The sequence below is a fragment of the Ostrea edulis genome, chromosome 7 (genome assembly GCF_947568905.1).
Source record: "Ostrea edulis chromosome 7, xbOstEdul1.1, whole genome shotgun sequence".
NCBI lineage: Eukaryota > Metazoa > Mollusca > Bivalvia > Ostreida > Ostreidae > Ostrea > Ostrea edulis.
Genome location: NC_079170.1, coordinates 82,418,214 through 82,431,182, shown reverse-complemented (window position 1 = coordinate 82,431,182; position 12,969 = coordinate 82,418,214). Strand labels below are relative to the sequence as shown.

Genomic DNA, 12,969 nt, shown 5'->3' with positions numbered 1-12,969 from the left:
ATTGACCGGTGAGCTTGGAATGCGACGATTTTTTGAAAGGTAATAAGCATGCGGGTAAATGTGTGCCAGTCTTACGTCAACATATACACAAAAAAAGAAAATCTGTTCATGAATAGAATTACAACGTGTGACTTTAACATGGGTACATTTCCATGAACCAGAAAGTAAACAACAAAGTTCAATTTGGAAGCATCCATCCTCTCCATTGCCATTGGAAGCATGTGTAACGAAGTCTGCGTGCAAGGTTATGTGCATTGTTCTTTGCTAAATCAACGAAAATATTCTTAATCATATGGTTTCCCCCTAAAACTCCAGTTACTGGAACTGCATATATGTTATCAAATCAAATCTGGTAAGGGGTATAAAGAGACCACCTGCCTCTGGCGAGATCTGATCCAAACTGCATTTATTCTACGCACCTAGCCATACAAGTCAGATTATGAGGGACGTCACCATAGAAACACTGGGTATAATCCTAACCCAATCGGATCAAGCGCTCGTCCTTTTCCGTAACTGTTAAGAAGACTCGGACGTGGATCGGCACAAGAATTGCCTCAAATCGATGCATTCTTTCGCCGAAAGTGCGCCCGTGGATGAGGTTTAAAGGCCAGAACCGAATCCCTGTATAATGTGTTATTTAGATTTTCACCACAAATTAAGTTTTGGTATCATTAACATCTTACTCACTCTAATATAATATGTTGTACGGTGTGACCGTTGAGACGAGCGAAGCCCATTAACATCTTGCAACATAACTTTTATCCGCCTCTTCATTTAACACGGGAAATATAACGTGGTGAGTGTAAACAGTTACAAATTGTGATGTCATATTAGCTGCAATGTTTTTTCTTCTCTCAAACCAAGCAAAAACAAAACGTTTGAAGCTATGAGAAAGCTTGTCTGGAATTTAAAAACATTAATTGTACTTTCTAAACAATCTAATTATTTTGATTACGGGATTGTCAATGAAGTATACCGCAGTGACGGCGACATTTTTCCGGAGGCATTATGGGTAGTCCCTATCATTTTTCGGCTGATGAAGAGCAAACCCCGCGACTCAATTGCGTTATCATTGGAGCGAGCTCGTCGCTATAAACATATATCAAGTGGAAATTGACAGTGGTAGAATACCTTAGATATGTATGATATCTTAGATGCATTTTAAAGCTCACGTTCCATACTATAACATACTACTGTGACATCATAGTGACATTTGTGTACACATGGCAACAGACTCTGATGGCGTTGATCCACATACGAGGTTCATTTGCGTTTCCGAAATAGCAGAGTAGTAACGATTGATCCCCCCCCCCCCCCCCCCCCCCCCCAATTACAGCCCCGATCTGGCAGTTTATGTTTGTGACTTCTGGCTATTTCCAGTTTTGAAAGATAACCTGAGGAGAGAGAAATATGAGATTTGGGAAGATCATGGTACTGCTGTAAACAGTGTGCTATGGAGCATGTCACGTGATGGCTTTGATCACGTTTTAGGCATGGGCAGATTGATGGCAGAAGTGTATCAAAGCTGGAGGTGCCTACTTTGAAAAAGAAACAAGATGTGTTTGTGAAACACAAATGCCCCCGATAATGGCCAATTCCGAAGATGGCCAAGGTCACAAGGGCAAATATCTTGGTACCAGTAGAAAGATCTTGTCAAAAGAAATGCTCATGTACAATATGAAAGCTCTGATATTTACCATTTACAAGTTATGACCAATGTAAAAAAAAATTAAAGTAGGTCAAATGTCAAGGTCAAAAGGTTCAATACCAACGGAAAGATCTTGTAACAAGGAATATTCAAGTGAAATATCAAAGCTCTATCTCTTACTGTTCAAAAGTTATTAGCAAGGTTAAAGTTTTCAAAAAGTAGGTCAAACTCCAAGGTCAAGGTCACGGGATCAAAAATGTTGGTACCCACGGAAAGGTCTTGTCACAAGGAATACTCATGTGAAATATCAAAGCTCTATCACTTACTGTTCAAAAGTTACTAGCAAGGTTAAAGTTTAAGACAGAATTACAGAATGACAGGACAAAAACAATATGCCCCCCTGATCTTCGATCTCGGGGGCATAAAAATCACACAATCCATGTCGATCGGCGTGAAGCATCACAGTTCATACCCATATGTGTTTTCTAAATATGTGTTTTCTAAATTGAAATTTATATTTTAAATATATGTTTTATATTAAACGTTTAAGCAATGGAAAATTTATTGTTGAATATTAGACTTACATGTAGCATGAAGAATTGTACAGTACTATACCTATATAATTGTAATCAAATGCCTTCATATTTCCTGTAATAAAAGCATTTTATTTTATTTCTTACTGCTCAGTCACAAATAGGTCAAAGTTCATACTGCTTCACATGCAGCTGGTGACATTTGTAAAAAAAATTCTTTATTACCTCAAAAAATTACCTTATACAATCATCATAAGCATAATCGAAACATGAAAGGGGACAATTCATAAGAAAATAAAAGTTGAAGATCCCCATAGTAGATTAACAACATAATTTTTTTATTATAAGGGGAAGTGTATTTCCAGTATTTCTGTCTTACATTGAGAAGGACACAAAAAGTGGGCTTTATTTTTCTTTGTTTGTTATATGTCCAAAAAGAAAATTCAACATTGTGCCAGAACGTTCATAGTCAGTGTAAATGCAGTAAGTATTCAATGCCAATCAAATAAACAAACCTTCACATACAGCATCAAGTGTCGAAAAGAAACAAATGTCTAAGCCATATACCACACACAAAATGCTTATGGGCCACATCGCTGGCCTGAGCAGACTTCCTTTTCCTCATGTAAAACTTCATGCTCCCTTCTCAGGTTGGTTGGTTGAATATTGTTTAACGTAGATACTGCTTGAGAATATTTCACTTATTTGAAGACGTCACCACTGCCAGTGAAGGGCTGCAAAATTTAGGCCTATGCTGGGGGCTTACAACCTTTGAGCAGGGAGGGATCTTTATCGATCCACACCTGCTGTGACATATGGGACCTCGGTTTTTTCTGTCTCCTCCAAAGGATTGCCCCATTTAGTCACCTCTTGCAACAAAAACAGCCCTGGACACAACAGAGGTGGGATCTGAGGTACCAAGGAAGAGTAAGCATTCCATGTTGACTGGTTTTACCCATCATGAGCCCTATATGGCTTGATTAAGTAAATGGAGTAATCTGTATTCAAAATCAGTATTTAAAGAACGAACTAATAATTGATATATGAAACATGACTTGAAGAAAATGAAACACAACTTACGATGCATTCATTTCACTTTGACAAATAGTGCAAACCGGGCCTCAGGAGTCATCATCATGAACAAACTAGAAAGTACACAACCCAACAACGTATATCAAACTGATCAATTTAGCTGTATATGGATCATAAGGAAAGAATTTTTAAAGAATTATACCTCAGTTACTCCCTATATAAAATTTAGGTACATGAATTGATACCAAAAGAGGATCCTTGCATATCAATGTGATAAACCATAATTTGACTATGCCTCTACAAAAGAAGATTTTTTAAAGAATTTTCTACAATATTTCAATGTAGAATTATAAAATCCCACAGACTCTGATTGTTTGAAAAAAAATTGATCTATAATACATGGAATGCTTGTAATTGAAAGGGTATACATGTGGTCCATTGAAATGAACTAGAATGTACACAACACAGGGATGTTTGCAAAGTGATAAATGTGTGCAGTGCTTAAGAAAAGAATTCTTAAATTAAACCTTATATATTCCTACATCAAATTTAAGAATACAAACTGATACTACAAGAGGGTGCTTGCACATCAATTAAACAAACCATAACCTCTTTAAAAGTTTACAGTGCCATCCATGGGCAGCAGAAATTGTTCACGCTGTGATAAAAAGTGCCAACCTTAAACTGCCCCATGTGTTAATATAGTGAACTTATAAAACCGTATTGGAATTCCCAAGTGAACAAACCCCATTAGAATGAAATGGAGCTAAGCGTCAGATGAGTAAAAGAAGGAAAGACCTCGGGGTATGCAGCCACACATCATATGTCAAGTATAATAAACATGGAAAAACGCAATTTCCAAAGATGTCAAGAAAGCGCTTCACAAGAATTCATTCAAAAATGTATGAAGACATCAACAGTGCTGCAGGAATTGAGATTCGATTTTTTGGAGTAGTTAATTCATCAACAAAAACCACGCCTGGCAAACAAAGCTATATCTAGAAATACAATTTGCTGAAAGTGTAGGAAATACATCTGAAATAGTCACGTCAGTTTTTACTGAATACTTTTCAACTGTGTATCAGCACGAATAAAATGAAATATATGACATTATTATAATGAATACTACAATCACACTATTCAGGAATACAACCGTATAAAGATACAAGAAACTCAAACTTTTGTTGACCTTCCAGGGGGATATCAAGGTATAGAAAAACAAGTGCTTGATTTTTAACACTATTAAAATCAAAGAAAACCCCTACCCCCGAAAAAATTCAATCAGAACATTTAATTCATGGAAAAAGTGCCTTATCAAAATATCCACGTGTATTATTCAACAGAATAATAAGGAAACAAGGTTTTATAGTACCAATTTTTAAGGGTAAAAACAAAGAACTTCTGACAGCTACCGACCCATTTCACCATTGTCTATAGTATTCAAAATAATTGGATTTTTTTTATCTACACAAGGATTATGAACATAACATTCAATGAAATGTAGTAATTAGGGCTATACAGACCGTGGATATCAGACTGGGTAGCTCAGTGGCTAGACCACCCGGTTAGTAATGCAGGGGTCCCTGGTTCGATTTCCGGTCTAGCCAAAGATTTTCTCCTCTCTTTATATATTACCCTGGTACAGAAATATACCCTAGTCCTCAACAACGTGGTTCTCATAAAGGTTTAAGCTCAATCACAGCTGCATTTAACCTTTCGGTGCATCATCTGTACCATGACTCGAAAGTATCCCATGATGCATCGCGTCAGAATTAGCTTAGTTTACATTCCAATCCAAGACACCAACTGTGGTGCCTCAATGAATTGGTGATATCCTCCCTTGTAGTGAAAATCTTTTTGGTTTGCATTTCTGAGCCATAGGTGAAGTACCAGAAATTTACTTAGCACTCGGTGCCATAGCAGTGAGGGTTCCTTATCATGCCCATACCTGTCGCGACACAGGACCTCCGTTTTTAAGGTCATATCCGAAAGTCCAGTGATTCTCATTTCTTAATTAATGCTGAGCGTTTGGCGAAGGAGCGATCACTACCCATGTAAACATCTTACATTTGATGCGGCCATGGCACAAGCAGGGTTCAAACTCATGACCTTCTGTTACCAAGCAAATACTCTACCACTCATGCAGTTACCACAACCGAGATACCACCAACTACAAGCTAAAGGGTTCTTTGTTGTGAGGTTACCATGATATGGGACCTCTGTATAGTCGAAAGTTGAAATTCCCGGGATCTATAGAGGCTGCCATGATGTGCAACTCTTTTGTATTCAAGACCACAAAAATCATCCACAGGTGCTTGGGTTGAAACCCCCCTCCGAATAAGCTACATCAGCTGATTTAATTATTTTTTTCTTGACAAGATCAACAATGTCTTGCATACCCATAAAGTCCAAAATAAGTCCTCTAAGTAAAATACTCTCACTGGTTATTATAACAGAACTTATAATAACCAGGGCCCATATTTACTAAAGTTTGTAGACGTAAACGTAGCGTAAATCTAGACGTAGCGTACGTTTACGTGTAGGGCGGTATTCACTAACAGTCGTAGATGTAGATTTACGTCAGAAATAACCCCAACACTACGTGTGCTATACTAGTACACGTACGCTGATCGTAACTTTAAGGATCAACAAAGCAAATGGCGACTTGTCATTTTTATCGATAATTTCTTGCGTAAAGACCTTACAAACCCTCTAGATTCATATAAGCTGGTTAGTAATACACAAATTAATTGTATTTATCCAGATCATCGTTTTCTTTGAGATCATCTGCAATTGTGTGACAATTTTCAAACTTTTGAGCCCGATCTAATTTACCTTGTGGCGGATCTCAGTCTGATTTAAAATCAAACCTCTCACTTCGCTCGATATAAGGACAGTCGCTGCGTGCTCCCACGCAACGACTGTCTGTATATCGATCAAAGTGTGAGATTTGATTTTTATCAGACTGGGTGGATCTAACCTTGCCTTTAGAAATAATGGGTGGATCTAACCTTGCCTTTAGAAATAATTGGGAAGCTTTTTATTTTAGTCATGCAGGATATTTAAAAAATATATATATATTTGCCATTTATCTTATTATATAGGGTAGATTTAGCGTCTTTCAGTGAAATACATTTTTTTCAATTTTCCAAACATGGTGGAATTATGTATATATATATATGCAATCAAGCATGCAATGTTTTAGATTTGAAAAGAAGAGAGTCACTGTGTGTACAAGAATACATGGTAATCGACAGCTATAGAAAAGCTATTTCTACTTATAGATATGTGATCTTTACTTTGTGGTTATAAGCAAATACTGGTAGTTCAAATAACTATTTGTTACATTGTAACTTACACAACAGGGAAATGAGCCTCTAAATAAATATTTCTTTAAAAAAAAAAGATATGCATTTCATTCTAACAATACAATTTTGTGAAATTTGTTTCAGAGAGCAATTGTGATGCCTACTAGTGTAGTCATGTGTAGACTTTCAATCTTTCAGAGTGCCATTTCCTACTAACTATAATCCTACACGAGTCAAACCTTCATTGATAATACATGTACCTCTGAATCTTTCTACCATTCACAATTTGTATGCAATTGACCTTTATATGTGATCAGCTAGGTAAAAGTCTTTGCAGTATATATTACCAAACTCCAAGGATGATGCCTTCACCATACATATTTTTTGTTAAAGCCACACCCCACCCCACCAATTTACAAAAATCTCACTGATAAAAGTTCATTCTGAAGGCTTCTCACATTAATCCGACATATGTGCAAATGATCCCCTTTACAAATTTTAACCCACCAGACAACTTTGTTGACAAGTATTTAAGATTTATTTATATTAATTGTCATCTTTTTAATATCAAGATGTTAATAGAAATGGCTTATATAGGCATTGTGTCTGCTGCCTAATCCCATTTATGCATGTATTTTCTATATATATATATATATATATATATATACATGAATAAAATACTGTTGAAATCGAAATCAATATCAATATGAAAATTCATCTAAAAATTTATTTATTAACAAATATAATTACATGTACATAATTGTATGCATAACAATGCATGTACTTAATTTCTTAAACATGTATTGTAACAAATTTTATTTTGGTGATTATCAAACTTTTTTTTAAATTTTACTGTCAAATGTCCATATGATATAAATGAATAAATAAATATATAAGATGACATCAATGTAGCAGATGGACCATCAGCATGGATTGGTCAGTGGGTAAAGTACCAGACTACGGGTCATGGGTTGGATTCTCAATCCTGCCATATATTTTTTAATCATTCCTCTGCTCGTCCTTTCACACAATCATGGCAATGGAAGATGAGCATTTCTCGGTTTCGAAAAAGATTTTTCAGGCCATTACAGCATTGTACCCATAGACCTAAAAAATAATAGTATTACATTGATTTAAATAACTGTCATTAGACTGCAATCAAATTTCACAAGGCTTGAAAAATACATGCAACATAATTGTTGATAAATCATAATACTGATTTTATTGTATATTTATCTACACCATATCTGGGAAGATATCAGCAAGTAGCACCTACACTTTCTAATTTCAATGATTTATAACCCAAGAGCCCATATTAAGAAAAAGATCTCAAATGACCCCAATGTCAACTTTAGTATTTCTTCATTACCCATTCCCCTTGTAATGAAATTGGCTTCTTTCCAAAACATAAATAAATACTCTTTAACCAAGAATGGTAAGTTTCAATTAAAGACCCCCAAAAAACACCATATGGTTTCTCCACGGATCAATGAATGTGGGCGGAGCTTATCCAAGGTCAATGTTATTTACCTGGAATTTACCTGGCCAAGAGATCAGTTGTGTATATTTTTATGATATACACAGGAAACTTCTCAGGTTATCACAAATTATGCTTAGTGTCTTGATTTGTGCAACAACAACAAAAAATAATGAAAATTTCTACCTACATGCATACCGCATTTCTATTTCCCGTAAACCTTCAAACTTGGTCATATTTATGTATTGCAAATAACAGGTTTAGCCCATTTCTAAACCTGTGCTTTTTAAAACTTCTAATTAAACTGTTATATATCATATATAAATATAATTTCCTAAATGTAATATTACCCGGCATTTCCGGGCACTTCCTAGTGTCCCGGGAGTTCGCGGTGTCGTGGGTGTAGTAGGTAAAATATCCATGTTTCGAGAGAATTAATAAATCCAAGTAGATCTGTGTACATGTACAACCAAATGAAGAATGATCAAGATACCCCTCAATATGGGCCGTCTGTAGGGTTTCTGTGGCTGTAGTATTTGTGTAATGGTGGTATCCCAAACAGAAGCTGACTCGAAGTCTATACATGTACCACTACCCCCCCCCCCCCCCCCCCCCCCCTCTTCCCTCTCTAGGGTTTCTGTTATCAAAACAACTTTCTCAGGTAGAGGTAGACCACAGTCTCTGTAAATGTCAATCAAACTAAGCTCTATTGTTAAAAGTTTGATTGACCAGGGGCTTATCATTGATCACCACACAGGTAAAATTTGGGGGCGTTAACTTAAAGTTGGGTCTTTAAAGACATACACGTTTCTAAATAAAAAATAATTTTTCATGATATTTCTGGTACAACTCACTTAAAAGCATTCTATTTTGTTTCTACAAAATTCTCAGGTTTGATTTAGTCTAGAGTTAATATATTTTGATAGTTCCTGGTTGTGGCAACTAAAAATGTAATATCAGCTAATATGTACTGCAGTAAGGTATATAAATGGGATTTTACTGTAGCAAAGAAGGTGAGAATTGTTTGCATTACTAGTTAGGTGATCTAACCACTGAGCTACTCAGGCTGATGTGTAATGCATGGTAGTACAACATTATAAATTTAAAGGGGCATATTTGGTGTGAAAGTGATGGCAACCATTTTTATCTCTCGAAATCTCCCAATGGCAAAGGAATATGTATTACTGACTAAATTTATATTCGCCAAAAAGGTGAAGAGATACTAGACAGACAGGTACAAAACATGGAAAATAGACAAACTTTAATCATAAAAACTCATAAATTTATGTTCTTAAGTCTTTGTCTAAGGTTTTAATCATCAATGCATTAAGAAAATCAATACATGCACCATAATTGATTTTCATTTTTTAAAACTTTATAAGTACATAAATGATTAGATGTACAAACAGTGGATATACTTACATCATATATATGTACTGTACATCCTGCATCCCAATCCTAACCCCGAGACATCATGGAAAAACTTTCAGGAGAGGACATGAAGAGAAATGCATCTAAATCAAGGAATGCTGCTGTCTGTTGGCAATTTATTTCCTGACCACCTTTATGACCCTTTGAAAAATAATAATAAAGTCAGCTAACTTGGATATCTAGTGCATGTTACATGTATATTACACCTAATATCTCCAATAAATATATAGTCAATGTTATTCTAAATTAAATAAATTTAGAAAGTACAACTGTATTTGAATGCTATTTTGTTTCACAATATTTTCTAAAAGTTTTGCACATGGATGTGCACAAACAATAATTGAAATGATGCTAAAAGAGACTGTAATTGTCATACATGCCAACTTTCCCGATTTGTGCGGGATTCTCCCGATTTGAAGCAACTGAAAAGACAAGTCCCGATATCCCGATCGGGATTGCAAAAATACCCCGAAATCCCGATTTTCTAAAAAATATCTCCCGTTTTACGACAACAAACCCCCATTTCCAACCGGAATTTGAAATCCCGCATCATTTCTGAACTGGCCAATCAGAAATCGGGACAATAGTCAGCCATTGCTGTTTACCTGTGTCGCATAGTGTCGGGTTGGTCTGCCTGTGTCGGGGTGTTTATTGGACAGTACGAAGCATGTTTTGATAGTAATTAATCGGGAAGACGGATTTCAAATTGACAAATCCTTTAAACAAACATTAATGACAACGATGATAGTGTCACCACCAAACAATCGGACATTCCCGATTTTTGCCTCTCGCTGACAGCATTCAAAATTTGCAATAAGGTACGTCAAATATATATTTTTTCCAACTATAACAATATAGGTTACCCAAATATATCTGTCTATAGCGATGTATTATATAATCTATATAGTGAAGTATTCATTAAATATACTTTGTGATGTGTAATTCACACAAGTCTGTACTGAATTCTATATTTAGCAAGTAGCCTTAATTTACAAGTAAAATCGTATATTTTGATGTGTTTTTTTCCTGGTAATTATTTCAGATGTCATGGGTGCAAAGGTTTTGTTCGCAAACTTCATAGCAAGGCAGATCACTCCTTTTCTGGTTGCAATGCAGATTATCCCACCAGACTCTGCAAGCCCATGTTTACAGACAAGCAAGATTGCCTTTGTAGTCATACCTAAATGCATGTGCTTTAATTCAAATTTTGATACATAGACCAGCCAATGTTTATTGTATGGTGTAAAAGGATGCAACCTAAAGTATTACTTGATAATATGTATGCGACTTGTTGTTGGAGAGGATTTTTTTTGCTGAATAGATGATTTTAATAAAAGATTTATGTATATCTTTCAAAGTTTTTTTTTTATATAGTTAATGGTCAAACACACTTGATGTTGTGTTCATATATGATACATTTACAATGATTTTATTGATATTTTATTTGAAAAGACAAATATTTATTTTCATGCTTTAATGTCGTGAATTTTGAGCTTTGAAAAAAGGTTGTCGCACGCAAAATCACCCATGGGGATTTTTAAAAGTTGGCATGTATGAACTGTTCTCATCTGGTATCGAGTCCATTCGGTCTATCTACCTGTTCGCCCAGAGTATGTATTGTTAAAGCAATAATAATTTTCATATTTTATAACCAATGGAGGGGCACATACAAATCACACATTTTAGAATTAGTGCCTGTATATATAATGTATATTTTAGATTCATTTTTCACCAATATTCTTGTTTTTCTTTTTGCAAAATGATGTGAAAGCATGTGCGTACTTGTGTACAGGTAGCTATGCTACTGCTTTGATCTTATCCCAGTCATGAAATAAAAAAATGGGATAAATAATTTTGAATTTCAATTATGGTATTGTCAAAAGTTTGAAGTTACCATGTACACAAATGAGCTTGTGTCTTAATGTGTTTAAAATAGTAGGCACATATAAAATTGTAAATAACTAACACATATGTATATGTGCTCACTATTTAGACATTCAGATCCAAGCATTATAGCAGCTACATTGGTGGAGAACAAAATGGACAAGGAACTGTAATCCAAGCAAATGTGTGTCATGTACTGAATCTGTTTGAAGTCAATTTAATATTATTTAGGGGCCTAGTGACGAGTAGTCAGTGGTAAAACAAAGGTTATTTCTACACAAACAACTTAACTTACTTGTCAGTCCATGCCGACTTCTTTTTGAACACGTACAGCATCGTAGATCCATGCACAAGTCAAATGCGTTAAATTTGATGAACCTTCCATTTGAATTTGCAAACAACACTGAATAATGGTACAGTTGATCGACATGCCGTAGACAGGCATACGTGTACGTTGAAATTCGTTGCTTTCTCACAAGGTTCTGAGTTCTTTTGCGTGATATTGCGGCGGTAGCGCAGGGGATTCAAAGTAAATGAGCAAATTCACTCTTTTTAAGTTTCGAAGTGAAAATAGCCACTGCGCACACGTAAGTGCAATCGTACATTTAAGAATTCGTAAGTTACGTTTGCGGCAACGAACGGTTTTGTGAATACCATTTTACGAGTACGTAACTCTAATCTTAAGTCAGACGTAAATCCTACGTTTACGTCTACGAACTTTAGTAAATATGGGTCCAGTGGCCTAGGATATTTTTTTTAAAAGGGCTTATTTTGAATTATTTTGCACTTTATGGGTATGCAAGACATGCATTAGAAATATTTTCAACAAAAAATTAATTAAATCAACTCTTGTAGCTTATTCGGAGCGGGGAGCTGAACCCAAGCACCTGCGAGATCATCAAAGATGTGCATGTGGTAGATCTTACAAATAAATAGGTTGATGCCTTCCTGGCAAGCAGTTTATTACACTAATGTAAAGAGGAGATGTGAAAAAAGGTTATTTTTGGAAATTCCCGACTCAACCAAGTCATTTGAGAAGAAAAGACTACGTAAACTGTGGATCCATCATTTGCGTAATGACAAGTTGAGGTTCGAGACATTTGTATGAAGAACATGTACCGTCTGCCTGGTCTGCGACTCGACTGAATGTCTTCTTTTCTCACTTTCTTCTTGCGAAAGAATGGGCTCAAATTTATATGGCTCCAAACTTAACTGTTCGTGACTTGTCATGTTTACAGTGCTGCTGATGAAATAAACCGGAATAGACGGTGTGACGTCATACATTAAACTTCAATGGCCGCTGTCTTAGCGGCGGGTAATTTAAAATACATGATAGATTAATATTGATTTAATTGTTAAGCAAGCATTTTTGTTGTCAAAGACTGCCATTTACGATATCAGTAAGTGATACTTTATTCATAAAAGCAACTATGTGGTTAGGGTTGCCTTTCCCTTTAAAGCATCGAGCTCAAAATCACAACTCTGGTCGGTGCGGGTTCGAATACCGCTTGCACAGGTAAGTGAGAAAGTTTCCAAGTTTACTTTCGGAAGGTCGGCAGTCTCTTCCCAGGTACATTGTATCTGGGTTCTCTCTTCCACCAATAAAACTGGCCACCAGATAACTGAATAATTGTTGAGTGTGGCGGAAAACATCAA

At 35.8% G+C, this 12,969-nt stretch overlaps 1 long non-coding RNA gene across 1 annotated transcript; it reads right to left on the bottom strand.

Annotated features, from left to right (window-relative positions):
• Positions 1 to 7,281: 7,281 nt before the first annotated feature.
• On the bottom strand, positions 7,282 to 9,958 carry LOC130048588 (uncharacterized). The gene is made up of 3 exons (XR_008797365.1): positions 9,806 to 9,958; positions 9,421 to 9,570; positions 7,282 to 7,628 (listed from the first exon to the last, which is right to left on the bottom strand). It is a non-coding gene; the product is annotated as an uncharacterized LOC130048588 (long non-coding RNA).
• Positions 9,959 to 12,969: the final 3,011 nt, after the last annotated feature.